We start from the raw sequence: 13,014 nt of genomic DNA, 5'->3' as shown, positions 1-13,014 counted from the left end.
CAAGCCAAGAGGGGCAGAGTTTGTGGTCCACATGAGAAGGGATGTGCGGGGCCCTGGAGAGGAGCAGAGGGCGTGCCCCCGGAGTGACCTCTGCTACCTGCACTCGTCCGCCCTGTACATGTGGGTCGTGAGCTGCTCTCCTGGGTGGAGCACTGGTTGGCGCTTTCTCACCTATAAAAGGGGTGGTGGACAGAAACCCTCCTGGGCTTTCTTTGTGGCCCTGGAGAGGCAGTGGAGGGAGGCCTGAAGTCACGGGGTCAGAGAGGCAGGAAACATGTACCCGGTCCCCTGCCTTGGGTTGCCTTTCGTCCTCACACAACCCCCAAGAGAGGGTGTCCTCACCTGCAGTCTTTACACTGAGGAGGAATCAGAGACCCAGAGAGGCTGAGACACTTGCCCAAGGCCACACAGTGAATGGCAGCCCAGCGCTGGATCTGGGCTGTCTCGCTGGAGTGCACATGGAACGGGAAGGAGAAAGGGCTCTTCCTGCTCTCGTGGGTCCCAGATGAAGATATGGGGTCCCCGCGATGTCCTAGGGCCTCCCTGAGATCTGGAGCCATGGGGGGGTGTCCCACAGCTTCAGGAGTGGCACCCCTGATGCTGGACCCCGCTGAGAGCTCAGTGCAAAGAGGTCCTCCAGCCAAGTGGTGAAACAAACCCTCGGGGACCCTAGAGAGCATTGCCTGGAACACCCGGTTTCCTAACCAGCCTGTGGAATCGCCAGACCTTGGTGCTAGCTACAGAGCCCGCAGCCCTGCTGCCCAGGCTGGAAGGGAGTCAGGACGGTTCTCCGGAGCTAGCCGGGGCTCGGCCAGGGCACGGCTCCAGACTCCACGCCGACTCACCCGATGTAACCTCAGGGCTGGCTCTGCTCCATCCTGGGGTCCCTCCCTCAGCCCGGGGGTCCCTGTGGGCCGGCCAAGTGCTGCGTGTGCACTTCCTCTGTGGATCCTCGCCTGTTTGGCGCCCGCCCCCCCCGCCAGGCTCCGCGGAGGCCCAGCGTGGAGGACTAGGAGCCGTTTCTTGGCAGGAATAAAAACCACAGCTCAAGCTCCATCTTGCTCCACAAGAGAAGTGCTGCCTGGTCAGCCAGGCAGCCTGCCCTCCATCTGGGCTCACCGAGGGCCTGGCTGAGGCTGGTGGGCCAGGGCTGCCTCCGTGGAGCCCCCCAGTACAGTGTGGCCAGCCTTCCCTTGAGACCGGCCAGAGAAAGCTTCCCCATTGGAACCCACTTCGCTATAGACACCTGTGGCCATGCCGACTCCCCCAGCCTGGCCTGGGCCTGTGGGGGGCCCCGCCCTCCACTCCCCTCCACCCCCTGCTGTCCCAGGGGCACCGCCTGCTCCGGGACCCAGTGGCAGTCTCTCCACCGCATGCCTCGCCCACACAGTCACAACAGAGGGACCCGGCCTGGCTGGACAGAAACCCTGGGGTCACGTGGGTGGGGATTTACTCTGTCCTGTGATTCCACCTAGAATGGACCAGGCCAAATCCCTGAGAGAAGCATAAGTGATAAACAGAGTCCCATAGGCTCCTACACTGCCTGGTTCTAGAAGGTCCCTGAGCTCCCTAGCCATGCTTGGCTGTGGGTTCTGTGACACCATCTCCCTCCTTCCCTTCTCTCTCTCTCTCTCTCTCTCTCTCTCTCTCTCCTTTCTCTTTTGGCTAAACTAGAGTTCATGTCTGTTACAACATCCAGGAAGAGTTAACTTGGGGGGTGAGGTGCCCCCTGCCTGGGGGTCTGGGGTTCCGCCCTTGTCCACTCCACTCAGAACCTGAAGCAGGGCTGTTGGTCAGTGAACAGAAGCACGCAGGCCCTGAGGGCCCGAGAACGAGCCCGCATTTCCACGGTCTGCACCGTTGGCCCCCAGTTTGGATCCTCCAGGAGGTGGAGGTCTAGTCCCGAAAACGCTGGGCCCAGCACGCTCTCAGGAGTCGGGGGCATCTGCTCTGTCCACACAGGACTCCAAAGCAGCCCTGGGGCGAGAACTGGGGCTGGGAGAGGCAGGCAGGGGACAGTCCCAGCAGTTGTGCCATCTCCAGCCAGCTGGTCGTTGTTGGCCTTGTGGGATGGACAGGAACTCCTGGCCGCATCTCAACCGACTCCCTAGCCCGAGGGGAAGCCTGACCAAGCTGAGGGCCACTCCGAGCTACCTCCACGTGCAGGCAGCCGCTCACGGAGCCTGTCCCTCAAGTGTGTGATCACAGCCACCAGGGTCCAGCTGACCCTACTGTGGCCGTGTGGTTGCTGCAATGAGGACACGGGGACATCGGCCCTAACATGAGGTGATGGCTGCACGCATCTGACGACGTGTCCCCAGAGTCCTGTTCCCAGTGGGTCCTGAGACTCTGCACTCGGGGACAAGTCTGTTCCCCTCCCTGAGCCTCAAAGTGTTCGCCTGTAAAGCAGGGGTGTCCTTGGGTGACACCTGCTTTCCACCCCTTTCCCTGCCTGGCCTCTCCTTGCACCACGCTCCCCCAAAGGGCTGGCAGGGGCAGGGCCTGGGAGCACCCAGCCAGCCACTCCTCCCACAGCTGATGACAGAGAGCCTGTGGCGTTTCCATGGAAATCAGAAAACAGAGCACAGATAAATTTGAGATTCTGTAATCGCAGCTCTCGAGTAACCTGAAAACACAATAGGATCTTCAATCCCACTCTAGCCATTGGAGCTGGGTTTCTGCATGATGCTGAGGTGCCCTCCCCCATGAAAGAGCAGGGGCAAAGGCAGGTGCCCCCAGGCCCTTCCCTAGAGAAAGGACGACTGAGGGCTGCAGCATCTGGGCCGGCTGTGGCAGAAGGCATGGGGGAGACCCTGGACAGGGGTTGGCTCTTTCTGCACCCAGGTCCCCTAGAAGCAGAGCCTGAGGCAAGGATTGTGGCTTTGGGATTTGCTGGGGATGCTCTCAGGATGAGGCAGGGTCTCTGTTGGAGGCAGCCTGGTCCCCGCCCTCCACCCAGAGTCTGGAGCGTGAAAGGAGCCATCTGCGCATGCCTGCATGTGCTCCGGGTTGGGGTGGGGGTGGCCCTCAGAGGAGGCGCTGACAGAAGGCAGTTTTCCTCTGAAGGGGAACTTGTGAGTCAGCCAGCCCCCCTGCTGCTGGGGGAGGGGAGCTCTGGTCAGGACACCCAGGGTCTCCCCTATGGGGGTGTGTCTGATCCCCTCTCACGGGTGCAGAATCCTGGGCTCAGAGAGATGAGTACATGAGGGGTGTGTGCCCAACATTGGAGCTCCCGACTGGGAGGCAGCACCCTCCATGGGGAAGCCGGGTCTTAACAGGATCTTAACAGCCCTCCCTCAGCCTGGTCATTTCCCTCAAGGATTTGGATGCGCAAGAAGGCTTTCGTCTAACTTGAATGCAGGGAGTTGCTCAAATTGGAAGTACAGCCCCTGGTTGGCCCCATTTACCCTGTGGGGTCATTCTGCACCAAGATGCTGCTAGAAGTCTCTCTCTGGCCCCAGATAAAAGTCTCAGTATCTGCTGACACGGGCTGTGGGGGAGGGGAGCTGAACCCCTCCCTGGGGCCTGTTTGGGACTGGTTGGAGGGCACTGGCTCTGACCCTGGACCCCTGCCTCTCTTCGAAGGGTCAGCTGCAGACACTGGGTGGGACCTGGCAGGCGGAACTTTGAGACTTGTGGACAGGCTGGTCAGGTTTTGGACCTGGGGCAGTCCTTCCATTCTGGAGGTCAAGGTCTTAGGGGTTGGGAGCACACACCTCAGGACAAGCTCTGAGCTTCTGGAAGGAGTGCTGTTGCCCTGGTGAACACTTTGTTCTACTTCAATTGAGGCCCTGACATGTCACTGTGAACCCCTGACATGGCGTCAGTACCCCCATCTTGTGGAAGAAGGGACAGCCCAAAGCTAAGTGCAGGAACTTAGCCGCACAACTGGGGCCAGAACCAGACCTCTGGCTTCACACTCACCTCTGACCTCCAGGGACGTCCGCAGTCCCCTGCCATCCCTGCGGTGGTGGTGGTGGAAGGGGCATGGGACATGTCTTGGAGGACACCTCTAGGCCCTGCAATGTTTCCGTCTGGAGCCCCACGGAGACACCAGGGGAGCCTGGGGGCGTGGAATGGAGAATGGAGGCTCCCCGTGTCCGGGTCAAGGTGGGATGCCCGCAGGTGCTCACTGGCAATGCAGGTGAAAGACTATTTCGGAGAGCATCATGAAGACCCTCCAGGACAGCCATCAGAATAAGGGAGCAGGATGGGTTGGTCCTGGAAGGATGGAGTGTGTCTCCTCAGAGTGGGGGAGCACAGTGGCCCTCAGAATCCATTCCCCAAGGACCGATGGCCTCCAGGGGTCTCCATTAAGACCCGCATTCAGGCCCCTGCAGATCCTGGGGTCTGGAGGGACCGAGGCCAGACACACCCCTCCCACAGGCTTTTTTGGTTGGGTGGGCTGCACCCAAGGGGGTCCACGAGTCTGTTTCCACATCAAACCTCCTGTTATTTCCCATCAGTTAGCAAATAAATGGACTTCGTTCTTGTGAAGAGGATGTGTGCACTGTTGCCCTCATTCTCCTTTATCTTTACCCGAGGCGTGCTCAGCCTTCACTGCCGGCTTGCTCCATGGCTCACCCATCCGACCACCCGTCCTGTCTTCCTCCCTTTCCTGCAGCCACCCATCCCTCATCCCTTTCCTGCAGCCACCCATCCCTCATCCCTTTCCTGCAGCCACCCATCCCTCGTCCACCCGCCCACCTATCCCCCACCCATCCCTCGTCCACCCGCCCACCCATCCCCCACCCGCCCCACGTCCACCTGCCCACCCATGTGTTTATCCATGCTTCCATTTATCCATCCACCCCCCATTTGCTGAGTGCCGACTGTGACCCCAGTGTCATGTCGGATACAGAAGCTCTAAAGAGGAATGTGGCCTGTTTCTGGGTCCTTAAGACTGTTGCATATTCAGGGGGGTGGGACATGATGATAATGTGGTCACACATACTGAGGACATGCTCAGTCCATCCTACATTTTCCATGGATGTGGCTAACTCCATCAGAAAGATGCATTAGGGGAATGCTGAAGTATTCCCAGGCAGGGCACAGCGCTCCCTCCTGAAGAGGCCAGGCAGGTCAGGAGTGATCCCCGCCGTAGAACACTGGCCAGCAGTGACCATACAGAGGCCCTGGGGTGTGGGCCACAGCTCCAGCTCATGGCACAGAGACCTCATCTTGGACAAGGATGTTGAGGATCTGGTCAGGGCAGTGAGTGGAGGATGGGCGCCTCCCCACTGCCCCTGCCACACGCATGTACAGGTGGGGATCCTTCCTGGGATGTCTGCTTACAAGAGCATGGGCCTGGGCGTCTGGGTGGGCGGCTCACTCTTGGACTGTCTCACTGGTGGGAGGAGGGCGTACAGGTACAGTAGTTGGTGGCCCTGGCTCTGGGTTTGGTTGTTACTATAAGGGACAGGAGCAAACCATCAATAATCATACAGAAGAAAAGATACTCTTAACGAGACAGAAACTCCAGGAAAACAGCCCGGAGCTCGGGGCAGGGCAGGGGAGATGAGAAGAGACCTTAACACCGACTGTGCCAGCCTCCCACAGAGGCCAGGAACCCCGTCTGGGTGGGCCACCTGAGAGCCCACTCCCGATTGACTGCTGTGTGTTCTGCTGCCTGGACCCTCCCCTGCCACTCAGAGAGAAGGTCGTTTCCAGGCAGAGATGAAAGTGAAGAGGGATCTGGGCTCCTTCATCTCCAAAAAAGGGCCTTTAGAACCTCAGACGTCCCATTCCTAGGAGCGCAGAGTGCTGTCCCCATGTGCCTGGAGTGAAGGGGGCATGTATCTGCAGGGTTTCCGGTTTCATGTCCCCAAGGGTCTGGGTCCCCCAAGGGTCTGGGTCCCCCCAGACCAGATGGGGTCTGACTTCCCTTTCCATCTCCACGTGCCCTCCCCAAAGGAGGCCACCCGGCCTGGGGCTCCTGGGGCCAGGTGGGAGTTTCCAGAGGGGTGGCCAGGCTGGGCTGGGGACAGGGCGCTCCCTCTCTTCCTCTTGCCTGTCCCCCAAGTGAGTGTTGAACGGCTGTCTCCACACTGTCACCCCAAGTTTAAATGGCGATGAATGGCCAAATAAGCTTGGTTTTTAATGTTGGCATTTAAACAAATGTGGTTGATTATTATCCACTCTAGGAAAGTACACACCTGAGTCTGTGATGTCTAGACCCCAGTTGCTGAATTGGAAACGGTGCGGTTTTGCCTCGCCATCCTCAAAGCTGCTCTGTTACAAATGTAATCATGTAAATTGAAACAGATCAAAAAAGAAAATTTCTACAATCCTTCTTTATATGTGAAGGCTTTATTTACATCATCTTTTGGATTTAGTTATCCCTACGTTTGTCATTAGAACCAAGTGGATCGAAACAATGGAAGTGCGTGGGAAATTAATTCTGATGACGATTGTTACACATAAACTTAGGTTTTATTGGAAATGATGAGATGGATTGGGCCATTTTTAACTACGTTTTGTGCTGCCCTTTGCTAGAATTCGAGGGGGTTCTTGTTTTACTTTCTAGATAAAGAATCAAAAGACATTTAGATACCCAGGGGCCCCTTGTTGAGGGTCCGTCAGGGAGGCAGGACGCTGTGTCTCCAATGTGTATGTTTCTTACCGGTTCTTGTCTGCATGTGTCTGGACATACATTTGTGTGAATCTATCAATGTAAAGATTTATAGAAAAGACTATGTTATCATAGTCCTTTATGCACAAATAATGAATATATTTTTATTGTAAGTATAATTTATATTATGAAATTATAAAATATTTTTATTAAATTAATTAATGTCTTTACATAAACATACGTGTACATGCATATACACACATGCATATTAGGCTTGTATCAAGCATTACATAGATGTGTATATCTACTTTACCTTTATAGAAGAACACACATACACACATGCTTACATACTTCAGTGCAGGATTCTCTTTATCCTCACATGTGTGTACCTATGTGTCTGTCTGTTTCCCAAGGGACAGGTTACTGGGTCGCCCGCGCAGCGGTGCTGAGTTAAGCTGTGTGACTGGCCATCATGTGCGGGGCTGGGATTTCCCCCCCCCCACCCCTCTGCCCCCTGCAGGAGGTGCGAGGCCCGGGCCTCACCCTGCTCTCTCCTGGGGGCTGTGGCCGGCCTTGGGGGGGGCGGGGAGCAAAAACCCGCACACGGGGCGGGGGTCCCCACCCCGCTGCTGAGTGTGAGTCTGCCTCACAGTGTCCCAGCTGCCCCACGGAGTCCGACCCACTCATCCTCTCGCTCAACACTCATGACAGTGCTGTGAACAAGGCAGTCCCTTCCACTGGACAAACGAAGACTCGGAGACCAAGGGGAGCAGCTGGCCTGCCTGGTCACACACCACCCATCTGTCCATCCTTTCTTCCTACAAGAGGCTTGTTGAACCACAGACATCCCACGTGCTCCATGCTCCCTGGCTGCCTGCTGTATGATCCTGCCTGGAGGTCCTGAAGGGCATTTGCGACATTTTAACCTTGTAACAGTGTAACCAGCACTACCCGCACACCATTTCTGGAGTCTGCTCTCTTCAGAGCTGAGTTTAAACCCTGGGCGTCTCTTCAGAGCTGAGTTTAAACCCTGGGCGAGGGCACCTGGGTGGCACAGTGGTTAAGCCTCTGCCTTCTGCTTGGGTCATGATCTCGGAATCCTGGGATTGAGCCCCGCATCAGGCTCTCTGCTCAGCAGGGAGCCTGCTTCCTCTTCTCTCTCTGCCCTCCTCTCTGCCTGCTTGTGATCTCTGTCTGTCAAATAAAGAAATTAAAAAAAAAAAATCTTTAAACCCGGAGCGAGGGACTGGCATGCAGACCGAGCCTCTTCTCCATGCAGGTGCCGCCCCCACTTCAAGACAAAGACAAGACAAAGCGCCATGCCCTCAGTGATTGGTCACAATCACCAGGCAGCCGTCCGTGGGGCAGCATTGGTGCTGAATCTGGAGCCCCTGAATTATTTCAGGTTTTCAGGACAAAGGGAGCAGGAAGCCATTGGACAGGGTAGACAGGACAGAAGCCTCCAGTAGACCCAGGAAGTTTTTGAAGGTTTCCCGGAGCTCTGATTCCACCCAGAAATTTATTTCAAAACTCATTTCTCTCCGGTGGGGATTGTGGCGTGTTGAATCCAGACCCTGGTGCGGCTCTTTCCCCATGTGGAAGGGCAGTGCGGGGCCTCCTACCCGAGAGGCAGTGGCAGGCATGTCCCAGCCCCGTCACCAACCCTCTGTGTGCAGAGCCTGGGCCTCTGAGTCCCCACATGAGACCTGTACACGGGCCAGGTGCCCTGAGTCCCCTGATGTGGACAGTCTGCTGGGCCGTGCCCCTTCGCTGAGCCTGTCTTCCACTACAGGAGGGAGCAGCCTGCACAGGAGTATAGGCTGTGGGCTGAGCCACGCACTCCTGGGTAACTGGGGTCAGACTCTTCTGCTCTGACCTGTACCAGGTGGGTGCCCAAGGCAGTTCCTCTGGGCTTTCCAGGGAAGGAAGGAGGGGCTCGCAGGGCTGTTGGGGAGCTCTGGGGTGGAAATCTGTGGGCTGAAGGGCCAAATGAGAGTAGGGGCAGGGCAGCCCCCTGCCCAGAAAGCTCCCCAAGATGATCTATTGGGGGCCAGCCGCAAGGGGCTAGGCAGTTGGGTCTAAACGGCCCCTTCTCAGCACGGGCTTCTTGCAAGATTCCTGAGTTCTCTCATGGTGGCCCAGGCTCAAGGCCACGTCAGCAGCAGGCCTGGCCTGGGAGGCAGCCCGTGCTCTCTGGGTTTCCACGAGGCATAGGCTTCTGGCAGGAAGCAAGGGAGAACAGGCCCCCAGGGAGCTGCTTTCCTCTCCTCAGACTGAGAAGGAAAAAGTGACTTCCAAGAACTGAGTCGTATTCAGGAAACTTTTTGCCTTGAAAGCACCCTTTCTCTGCACTGGCTGGCGTTTGCAAGGGCTCTGATTCTGCCAACCTGGCTTCAGTCACATGTAAGGGCAGCAGGGGGCAGAGGGCCTACTGGGGGTCCTTAACGCAGGAGGGGAGATGGCTGGGGGAGTGAGGGCTCTGGAGGGACAGCCAGGCCCAGGAGAGCACCATCAGGGGCAGGTGGCCCTTCTCATAGCTGGCTTCGTAGTCAGGCCCCTGTGGCCACACCAGCCGGGACCTCAGGCTGCCCATCTCTCAAATGGGCAGGAGGTGGCAGGAGACAGGGCAGCCCCGGATGCATCAAAGGCTTCCTTTGGTTCTTTGCAACCCTGACAAGGGGTGTGGGGTGGATCCTGCCCATGCTATCATGTCATTTGCCCTCAGGTCCCATTTTGTGTCCTAGTGTGCCCCAGGTGAGGAGGAGGTGGGTGGCCTGGCTGCACTCCCAGAGCCCAGCAGGGCAGACAGTGCTCTCTGGGAAGATAAAAGGAACCTTCACAGAAGCCGAGGCTCAGAGCCACATCTGGTCTGCGTCGGGTCAGAGAAACGTGTGGGGAGGGAAAGAGAGTGTTCACTATAAGTAAGACAATAACCGTATTTCCGGAGGGCTCAGGGCGCCTGGCACACTGGCCATGGGACAACTCTCTGGGTGGTCCTAGAGACATCCATCATCCCCTCCAAATGTCATCTTCAGAGAGCCAGATGGAATGTGCCTACAAGGGCTCTGGCTGGCCTGGTTGCCCTGCTGGGTCACTAACTTTGTGAGTGCCCCTGGGTGGGCCCCCATCTTTGGAGGCCTCTATTTCCCCATGTGTGAAGTGATGGGGAACCTTGATTAGGGAAGAAGCCAGGCTTCCTCTGGTGGGGAGGTGAGGCGTCAGGTGTGGAGCTGAGCTGGAGAAGGGGTGGGCTTGGGGTGACCCTGGCAGACAGGCTGGGGGGAAGAGCAGGGTCAGCTGGAGCTGCAGGCATGGGCCAATGAGGGGGAGGTGGACATGGTCCAGGGGTTCTCTAGGAATGTTCCTTAAGGGATGATGGGGGGAGGCAGACCCCAGGTGCTCGCCCCTTCAAATTTTTCCTGTTCCCTTCCTCTTGGTTGGAATGCAGATCTGCTAGTTGGAGCTATAGCAGCTGCACTGTGACTCTGAAGACACACAGCACAGCACACGGAGTACACCAAAGCAGAAACAGGAGGATCCGGGGTCCCAGCCGACCTCACGTCTGAAGAAGACGCCTGGAAGCTAATCTCTTATTATAAATGTAGGTGTCAATCTTTAATAAAAATTTTGCAAATTGAATCCCATAATATGTAAATAGGTTAATACAACCGAAGCAAATTTATGCCAGGTATGCAAGGTCGGTTTAACATTAAAAAAGCAATCAGAGTAATTTACCACATTAACAAGCAAAACATGAAAAAAAAAAAAAACATAGGATCATCTCAATAGAAGCTAAAAAACCTTTTACAAAACCAGTTCCTATTTTTGGTAAAAACTCTCAGTGGACTAGGAGTGGAGGGGAGCTTCCTCTAGATCGAAGACATCTGCAAACACCCACCATTCTCTGGGACCGGGGACTGGACGAGGTAGGGGAAAAAGAAGGGATGCTCATGGGGCTGTGCACTATCTCACAGCGTCCCTTCAAGGACCCTGCAGGGAACTGGGGTGTAGGAAGCTGCTGGCTCACCGGATACCCCCAGCCGGGAGCACAGGGGCTGGAGGCCCAGGTGGCAGGACCCCTGTGTCTCCAGCTTCTAGCCCCATGCCTGGCACACATGCACTTAGGCTTGACAAATTACCAGTGGCCAGCGGTATGACAGCTAGCCGTCACTGTGCCCCAAGTCCCCACCCGGTTCTGTCTACACCCTGTCCGTATGTGTGAATATATGGACGGGACAAGGGTGGCAGAATGCAGCTTCCCACACCCAAGATCCTAAGGAGGGACTTTTCCTGGATCCTCTTGGGCTCTGGCCTCCAGCATCGCTGGGCCCCCTCCAGAGGACAGCATCCTTCCTCGAGGGAGGACACCTCACACCCAGGCAGTTTCTGCACCCTCTGGCCACTCCAGGTGTGCAGGGTGGTGGCTCCTCCCAGCTGCCAGGCTTGGGGACAGCTGCTAGCGGAGGCTTGCTGGGGGTCCCTGCTGTTGCTGGCTGGGCAGCAGCCTAAGCCCAGGGCCTGCCATTAGGAAGTGATTATTGCTGCACAATCAAGCTACCTTCTTCTGAATCCAACCTTTTGTTCTCTTCTAACCAACAAGCTAATAATGCATTTCCATTCTCCTCTGCCTGATTCCTTGGTCTCTGGCTTGGCTGCAACAGATCTCAGACAGGGCAAAAACGCACAGTTAATTAAGACTTCTTTGCTCCCAGAGATAATCAATACACCATCCCTGCGAGGTGGGTAATGTTCATTTCCCCATTGTGCAGATGAGGAAATTGAGGCCCAGAAAGAGTGAACGGAAGGACCATGTGCATTCATAGACAGGCTCCTTGCCGTAGGATACCCTGCCTTCGACACAAAGGGCTGGGTGGGGTGGTAGGCCGGGGGTAGGGCAGCCCCTGGTGTGCAGGTGAGGAGGATGGACCCCTTTGGGGGCCCCCTGTGCCCCGTCGGCTCCCATCTTAGCGATGGGATCACAGGCAGGACGTGGGTGGTATTCCAGCTGGACGGCAGGGGCTGGGTCTTCAATCCCTGCCCCCCTCAACCCCTCCACGTCTTGTTGAGGGCTGGACACAGCAAGGGTTAAAGAGGTCTTCAATCTCCTCGTTTTGACTTTCAGGAGAGAAAGTACCTGGTCTGGGTCCCCCCTGTAGGGCCTGCTTGGCTGTGTCCCCGGCGCGCGCCTGGCCTCCCACACTGAGCAGTCCCATCCCGCGTGCTGGGGTCTGGGTGGCTGCAGTGGGCTGGAGAGCACGCTGGGCCAGGATGCAGTTGAGATATTCCCCAGCCCATCTGGAGGAGCCCTCTCCTGGCCGGTGTTTGTGCCTCCGCCTCCGGCAGGGGAGGTTGCCAGGGCTGACTTTCCACTGTGAAAAGGAATGCTCTGGAAGGAAGTGGGTGGCCACGTGGATCGGAGCCCCGTTTCCCCGCCAAGTCCAAGCTGCTCTTCCTTCCAGCAATCCTCCCCGTGTCCTAGACTTGTCTCCGGGCAGCGCAGTTGCGCTCTGCTCAGCAGATGCAAACAGCCCCACAGGCCACACTCGGTTCCTGACCCCAGGAGCACTGGGTGCAGCAGGGAAGCCGGGGAGCCGAGAGACGGCCACACGTCCACGGCCAACACAGCAGCCACGACAATGGTCAGCGACAGCGTCCTTCTACAGTGCCAGGAAGCTTGTAAAGATAACCTTACTGAACACCTGAGACATCCTTAGAGGCTATATTAGCGTCTTGTTTTATAGACAAGGAAACTGAACTCAGAGAGGTTAAGGAACCTCCCTAAGGTCACCCAGTAAAAGAGAAGCAGGGTTTTGAACTGTATTGACTGACCCCAGTTTGTTGGATGGTTTTTTTGGGTAGTTTCTGCTGTGACAGAGGGGAGAAGAGAGGCTGGGGGAGCCCAGAGGAGGCACCAAAGACAGGCCTGGCCTGGGAGAAGTCTGCCTGGTAGCTGTGAGAACACAGCTGTGTATTGAGGGATGAATAGGAGGTGGCCAAGAGGAGGAGAAGGGAGAGGGCAATTCAGGTCTCTAGCCAGGTCTCTGCCCCAGGGTTGGGTGGTAATCAGGAGGGCTTCTAGTGGGAGGTGCTTTGTGGGTAACACCTTCAGAATCCATTTCCATAGAGGCCCCGGGACTGACAGAGGTTGAAAACTCAGCCTTTCATTGAGGGCCCTCCAGTAAAGGCAGTTGAAAAGCACGCAGGCCTCCCTGTGAACCGGAGAGGTTTCTGGGCCATGGAATTGGCAAAGGGCAGCAGAAAAGCAGGGCAGAAGGAAGACGCATTTCAAAGGAGGGTGAAGAATTTGCTGCTCAGGAAATATTTCTGGAAAAGTTCATTGGGGCATCCTGTGGAATCTCAAATATTCCAAGTTTCAGAGGAAGGAAGGTTTGTGTTCCCGGGATGTCAGCCCGTCTGGACTCTTCTTTCACGGGCGAGGCCAA

This window comes from Mustela putorius, unplaced genomic scaffold, assembly GCF_011764305.1.
Source record: "Mustela putorius furo isolate JIRA1106 unplaced genomic scaffold, ASM1176430v1.1 tig00000083_pilon_pilon_pilon, whole genome shotgun sequence".
In the NCBI taxonomy this organism is placed as follows: Eukaryota; Metazoa; Chordata; class Mammalia; order Carnivora; family Mustelidae; genus Mustela; species Mustela putorius.
The sequence above is the reverse complement of the archived record's forward strand: the minus strand, read 5'-3'. Positions refer to the sequence as shown.